The 6292-nt window shown below is 38.8% G+C and overlaps 1 long non-coding RNA gene across 1 annotated transcript; it reads left to right on the forward strand.

Moving 5' to 3' along the window:
- Positions 1-410: 410 nt before the first annotated feature.
- On the forward strand, positions 411-2144 carry LOC142225880 (uncharacterized). Its single transcript, XR_012719476.1, has 2 exons — positions 411-856; positions 929-2144. It is a non-coding gene; the product is annotated as an uncharacterized LOC142225880 (long non-coding RNA).
- Positions 2145-6292: the final 4148 nt, after the last annotated feature.

Consider the following 6292-nt stretch of genomic DNA (forward strand, 5'->3'; position numbering starts at 1 on the left):
AAGTAATCCACATTTAATATATTATTAAATTACTTGATGAATTTCAAAATACTTGTCGCCTGGTTTCCCATTGATTGGAAATGGAATTTTTCCACGTTTTTGCCACAATACTGGTTTAGATTTATATATTTCTTTAATTTTCAACCAGAATTGGCGATCCATCATTAATTTCATTGCAGAAATGCCTGTTTTTAATGTAAAAATAAATTTGTCTTTGATAATGTTTGTCGAACATCCCCTTACACATAATGATTTGTACCACCCAACCAGAAAAAATCAAAGTTGTTTTGATTTTATGCCAACACGTTCCCGCGACAGCCGAACACGACCTTATACTATCGGATTTGTCGCCGCAACGTGTTGTGTCGCAGGGTTTATCCGACCGTATAAGGTGCCCTTTAGGAACCGAATATTCCGTATCGATAGCACTACAGTTCGATAAAAGGCAGCTTTTGACATATGAAAGGCGTAATTCTCTCATTAGCAATTTCTAAAGTTCTTTTCTATCATTCCCTCGAGCTGTACGCAAGATTTTTTCCGCTAATTGTGAGACGAAGCAAAAGTCCGAGATAACGTGAAGAAGGAATAAAATTTAAGTTATCAAATAATCGGTGGACATTTTTTGAAGATTACGATAATATTTCAACTCGTGAAACCAAATAAAATTTGGAAATTATAATATTTTTTAATCTCCGTGAAAATTAAGAAATTGTTCGTTGAAGTGAACGAGAAATTGATATCCCAACTGTAGAACCCCAGTTTCCATGTGGGTCATCAATGGGCGAAGCCTCAGTTGGTTATATCAAAGCCAGAACTATTAATAAGTTTTCTTGACCTGTGCCGCAATTGCCACAAGGTAATGTAAAAACAAAAACAAAATTCTTAAATGTGAATCCGCGTAAATTAAAATTTTCCTATTTATTAACAGAAATAATACCAGAAACCGTACATCACATAACCCGTCAATTACTACGACATTTGGTTGAAACAAAGTCCAAGTTTACATCACCACCTGGCCCTGACTGCCAGGGAATCTTTATTTATCGTGGGACAATTGAAGCCCATCACCGTCTTCCCCGTGCTGAAGAGAAGACGGAAGAAATGACTCCAATCACTAGTTTCACCAATCACCTGCTTTTACATCGGCTTCGAATACACTTAAGCCTACAAATCGCTACGAATCCGTCTATCATTTCCTCCTAAGTATTACATTGGAGGTGTTGAGAAGGGTGGAGTTCCAGTTAATTAGATTTTTTTATTAATATTCAATTTATCATCCATTCGTAGTTTCTTGCACAATTTAGATTAAATTAAATTTTGTAATATATAAAATTTAAATTTTTTCTATGTATTTAAATTAATTAATATTTACAATTAGGTAATTTTCAATGCCAAATCAATTTATAATTGAAATCTATGATATAAATTGTTGAGTTAAGTCATTTCGTTTAACATCCATTATTTTCTTTTACAACTATTTTTTATTTTTGTCTAAATAAGTAATTTCTCCAAATATCCGTAATTTCATTCAAAAATAGAGAACAATTTGCATCAATGAAGCATTAGGGTAAAATAGAACTATACAACAGCAACAAAAATATCATCGTAGCGTAAAATATTACAATAATCATTTCCAGCGCTTAAACCATCAACATGACGAGGCCTCATCATCCATCGTTGGAGCAGTGTATTTGGTGAGTTGAAATCTCTTATACGTATGATTTTATTGTTGTTGTCCCTAAAAATTTACCCTTTGAGTTGTTGCATTGAGAGTGAGAAGTGAACATGAATGAATATAGTAAATAAAGAACTGTAGTAATTGCAGTTTTCTGTTTACATACCAAGTTTTAATCTACATCTTATGTTTTTTATTTTTTTCTTTTCATTTTTTTTATTTTGTTCCAATAAATTCATTCATGAGCACTCTACAGCCGTCTATGCTCTTATTAAATATTATCATCCAGTCCGTCGTTTCTACTATGTTATTTCTCTAATCTTATTGTTGCGATCTTGAATTTTATTTTGTTATAAATGAAAATTTATCGTTAATGTACATTACTTTTATTGCCCCTTTTTTGGGAATATGGTTTTGAATTTTTTATTAATATTACAATAAATATTGAAGTGTCAAAAATGAAAATGTAGATTGGTGTGATAAGTTTTCTTACTGGATGTGAGGGAAATCTTCTAAGTCTCGATTAGGGATTTTAACAAGAATTTATAGCGTCGTTAAAATCATGGATGGGCGGGTTATGAGACGCAAAGCTTCAAAACATCTGGAGCTGGTACCTTTACGTGAGCTAAAGATTATTTCAATTGCAATAGTTACTGATACCGAAAACAAGGGGTAAATAATAACATTCGACATGGGTATCGAGTTAATTTTTTTTTTATTTAAATTTTTGTTTGTTTTCATAAATGTCTCGGGTGTCTATAGAAATTGATTGATTGATTTATTGAATTATATGCCAATACAACAAGATAATTATCTTAAATATTACAGTATTGGAATTACAATGTTATCATAATCTCTATGTTATTGTAATTGTGTATGTGCGATTAAGTTAATTAGAGATTTGGTGAACAAGAAACCACCCCACTCGACTGACCGCTAGCCGCATCAATGGCTCCCCAGGTTCACCTCTCAAATTTTATCCAACTCCATCCTTGCTTTCCTGTTTTTCTTACATTCAACCGTCGAACGGAACGGACGTGTTTTTTAATAGCGGATAAAATCATCGTAATAAATACCTACTACGAATTTCAAGTGTGGTGGGATATTAGGCCACCATGCAGAGAAATTAAAAGACATCCACTGGGTTGCTAACTTCAGGGCCCAGTGGACGGGTATCGACTGGAGTTATAAATTTGGGCAATGACCAAGAGTTAGGCCCAATTAGTCGACCTGTATACGGGTCGACAGGTGGCGACAATTTGACAAGTCGAACCTTTTCCAAGGTAGCGGCATCAAAAGGAGGTAATCCCTCACGAAAGAGATTCAAGAAACGCAGAAATGCTTTGTTTATCCTAAAGAAATTAGGATCAGTCGACCCAAGCACGTTGTCGGCTAAACAAAGCGATTCCTTAAAATGGGCTCAAGGAATTCTTGAGGCTGGAAAAAGGGAACGATCACCGGATGAGCTGCCATCCTCCAAAAGGATCAACGATCGTTTGTCTCAGTTGCTAAAGACAGCCTTGTGATGGCTATCATAAATAAAGGAGCATTGGACGGTATGGTTCCAAAGCAAAAATGGGGGGAAATTGAGAATGCTTTGTCTGGCGTCTACTCACAGGTGCTGGAAAAGTTTCCCGGCCCAGATCCTCGACACCAAGAGGTTGGTTGGTATCGAGGACGATTTAAGCTAGTCGCATTTGAGGACCAGAGGTCTATAGAATGCTTTAAAGCTGCTCTGATACTAATTGGTGAAGTTTGGGAAGGAGCTGCTCTAGAGTTAGTCGAAAAGAAAGACATACCGGCTAGATCTAGAGCACATGCGTGGATACCTGCAAACCCTCCTGACCCTGAATCTATTTTAAGTAGACTGAAACAATGCAATCCAGATCTTCCAATAGCTGATTGGAAGGTTGGCCGTTTGGATGAAGTGGATGGACCAAGACGGCATGCAGTGTTTATATTGAACACTCAGTCTTTGCCACATCTAGCAAAGTCTCAGGGCCGTGTATGTTGTGGGTTTCATTATATCCAAATGAAGGTGTATAAAAACGATCAGCTAAAGGATTCAGAAATGGACAAGCCTCTGTCTGAATCAGAAGTAAGCGGATCCTCTTGCGAAGTCGAGGGAGATACCAAAGTTGAAGACATGGATAGATACCGTATGCGTGAGGAGGCTTCTACTGCCTCAGAACTCACCAAAGTTGAACCTATGGATATTGCGAGAGTCACCGAGTTCTCTGAAGAGGACATTCTTGATGACTCGATTGAAGCGGCTGATGTGACGGTTGTTGAAAATCTCGATGGTCCTACGGATCCTCCAGATAAATCTTCATCATTGTAAGGCTGCATGTGCTGCCTTAAAAGTTCTCCTGATGAAAGGGGACATAGACATAGTTCTTATTCAAGAAACTATTGCAGTATACTGGTAATGACGTAATTCGAGCCTGTATAATTGCTAAAAACGAGCTTAACTTGTTTCTGCTTCCTTCAATGTGCAATGCAGACACTGTCGTTGCCAATTTAGAAATAGCCAAATGCAAATATTGGGTATCTTCGGTCTATATGGGACATGACAGGGAGATGCCTCCATGTGCCGTTAAGACCTTAGTTAAGGAGTCACTGAAAACAAAGACGAAACTCATTATGGGATGCGATGCGAATGCGCATCATATTATATGGGGAAGTAGTGATACTAATGCAAGGGGAGAATCGCTAATAGAGTTTATTTTGTGTACTAATCTGGTAGTTTGCAACAAGGGATATGCCCCAACCTTTGTCACTAAAAACAGGCAAGAGGTTTTGGACATCACCTTTGCCTCACAAGAACTGAATGAAATTATATCTGAGTGGCAGGTTTTAAGTGAACACAGCTTCTCAGATCATCGCTACATCAGTTTCAAATTTGATGTTCATACCACCAAGACCCTATTTCCGCCAAATGTTAGGAAAGCTGACTGGAATAGGTATAGGGAATCGTTCAATATGATGATACCGGAAATACCAGAGACAAATGTGAACACTGTGCAAGTTATCGAACACGCAGTGGAGAGGATTAGTAAGGCCTTCAACATTTCACTGAAAGCTGCATGCCCTAAAGGGAAGCCAAGCGGGAAAAATCGACCACCATGGTGGTCTACGGAGTTAGGTAATATGAGGAAATCGTGCAGCTCTTTAACAAAGCAAAGTCCACCAGAGCTCCTGTGGATTGGGACGCTTACAAGAAGAATCTGAGAGGATACAAGCGAGAACTGAGAAAGGCTCAGCATAACTCTTGGAATGATTACTGCAGCAGCATTGAGAATACGTCCGAGGCTTCCTGACTACGGAAGGTGCTAGCATCCACGAGCTCCGCTCCAGGTTTCATTAAAACATCGGAGGGCAATTGGACAACGTCCAGTGAGGAGACGCTGGAGGTACTATTGGACACACATTTTCCCGGAAATCAGACGGTTGAACCATGTACTGGCGGTGCCACAGTGGCTCAGCGGTCGTTTCCTATCGAGGAAATTGTTTCAGAATCTACAATAAAATGGGCGTTAAATAGCTTTGGATCATTCAAATCCCCCGGACCTGATGGAATTACTCCGGCGGAATTACAAGCAGTGGCTGACAAAATTATCCCCTGGTTGTCGGCGATATATATAGGATGTATCAATTTAGCATATATTCCACGAAAGTGGAGGGAATCAAAAGTCGTTTTCATACCTAAAGCGGGAAAAGCCTCTCACTCGAATGCGAAGGATTTCCGACGAATCAGCGTATCATCATTCCTACTTAAGACTCTGGAGAGGATGATAGATATTTATCTTAGAACTAGCGTCGATTCAAGTTTGCTCTCGAAACGACAACATGCATACTCGAAGGGCAGGTCTAATTAAACCGCACTACATGAACTAGTTAGCTTTATTGAAAGCTCACTATCTGTCAAAGAATACACAAACGTGGCGTTTCTAGACATCGAAGGGGCGTTCAATAACGTCCATCCGAGCTCGATATTAAATGGACTGACAACTCTGAATGTTGATCCATGTATACTTAGGCTGTTAGATGAACTTCTAAGGAAGAGACGCATTTCAGCCACACTAGGGCAAGCAAACATACAAAGGTATGTGAACAGAGGCACTCCTCAAGGAGGAGTTCTATCACCTCTTCTTTGGAATGTTGCTATAAACGACCTTCTGGTTTCCCTAGAAAAAGAAAGGATACAAGTGGTGGCATATGCAGATGATGTGGCGCTAGCAGTCAGGGGAAAATTCCCATCAACAGTTAGAGATATTATACAGAGAGCCCTCCGGATGACTGAGAAATGGGTGAAAGATAATGGTCTTGGGGTAAATCCTGCAAAGACAGAACTAGTCATGTACTGCAAAGATTTCAAAATTCCCACGGTTAGACCCATTTCCTTAGGGGGTATTGAAATTCCCTTTAGGGAGTGTGCAAAATACCTTCGCGTTATTTTGGACAGGAAGGTGAACTTTAAGCTTAATATTGAAGAAAGGGCGAGGAAAGCAACGGTAGCTTTATACTCGTGCAAAAAGGCAATAGGGAAAAAGTGGGGACTAAAACCAAAAATTGTACATTGGCTATACACGGCAGTGGTTAGACCTATAATGCTAT

This window comes from Haematobia irritans, chromosome 2, assembly GCF_050003625.1.
Source record: "Haematobia irritans isolate KBUSLIRL chromosome 2, ASM5000362v1, whole genome shotgun sequence".
Classification (NCBI taxonomy): Eukaryota; Metazoa; Arthropoda; class Insecta; order Diptera; family Muscidae; genus Haematobia; species Haematobia irritans.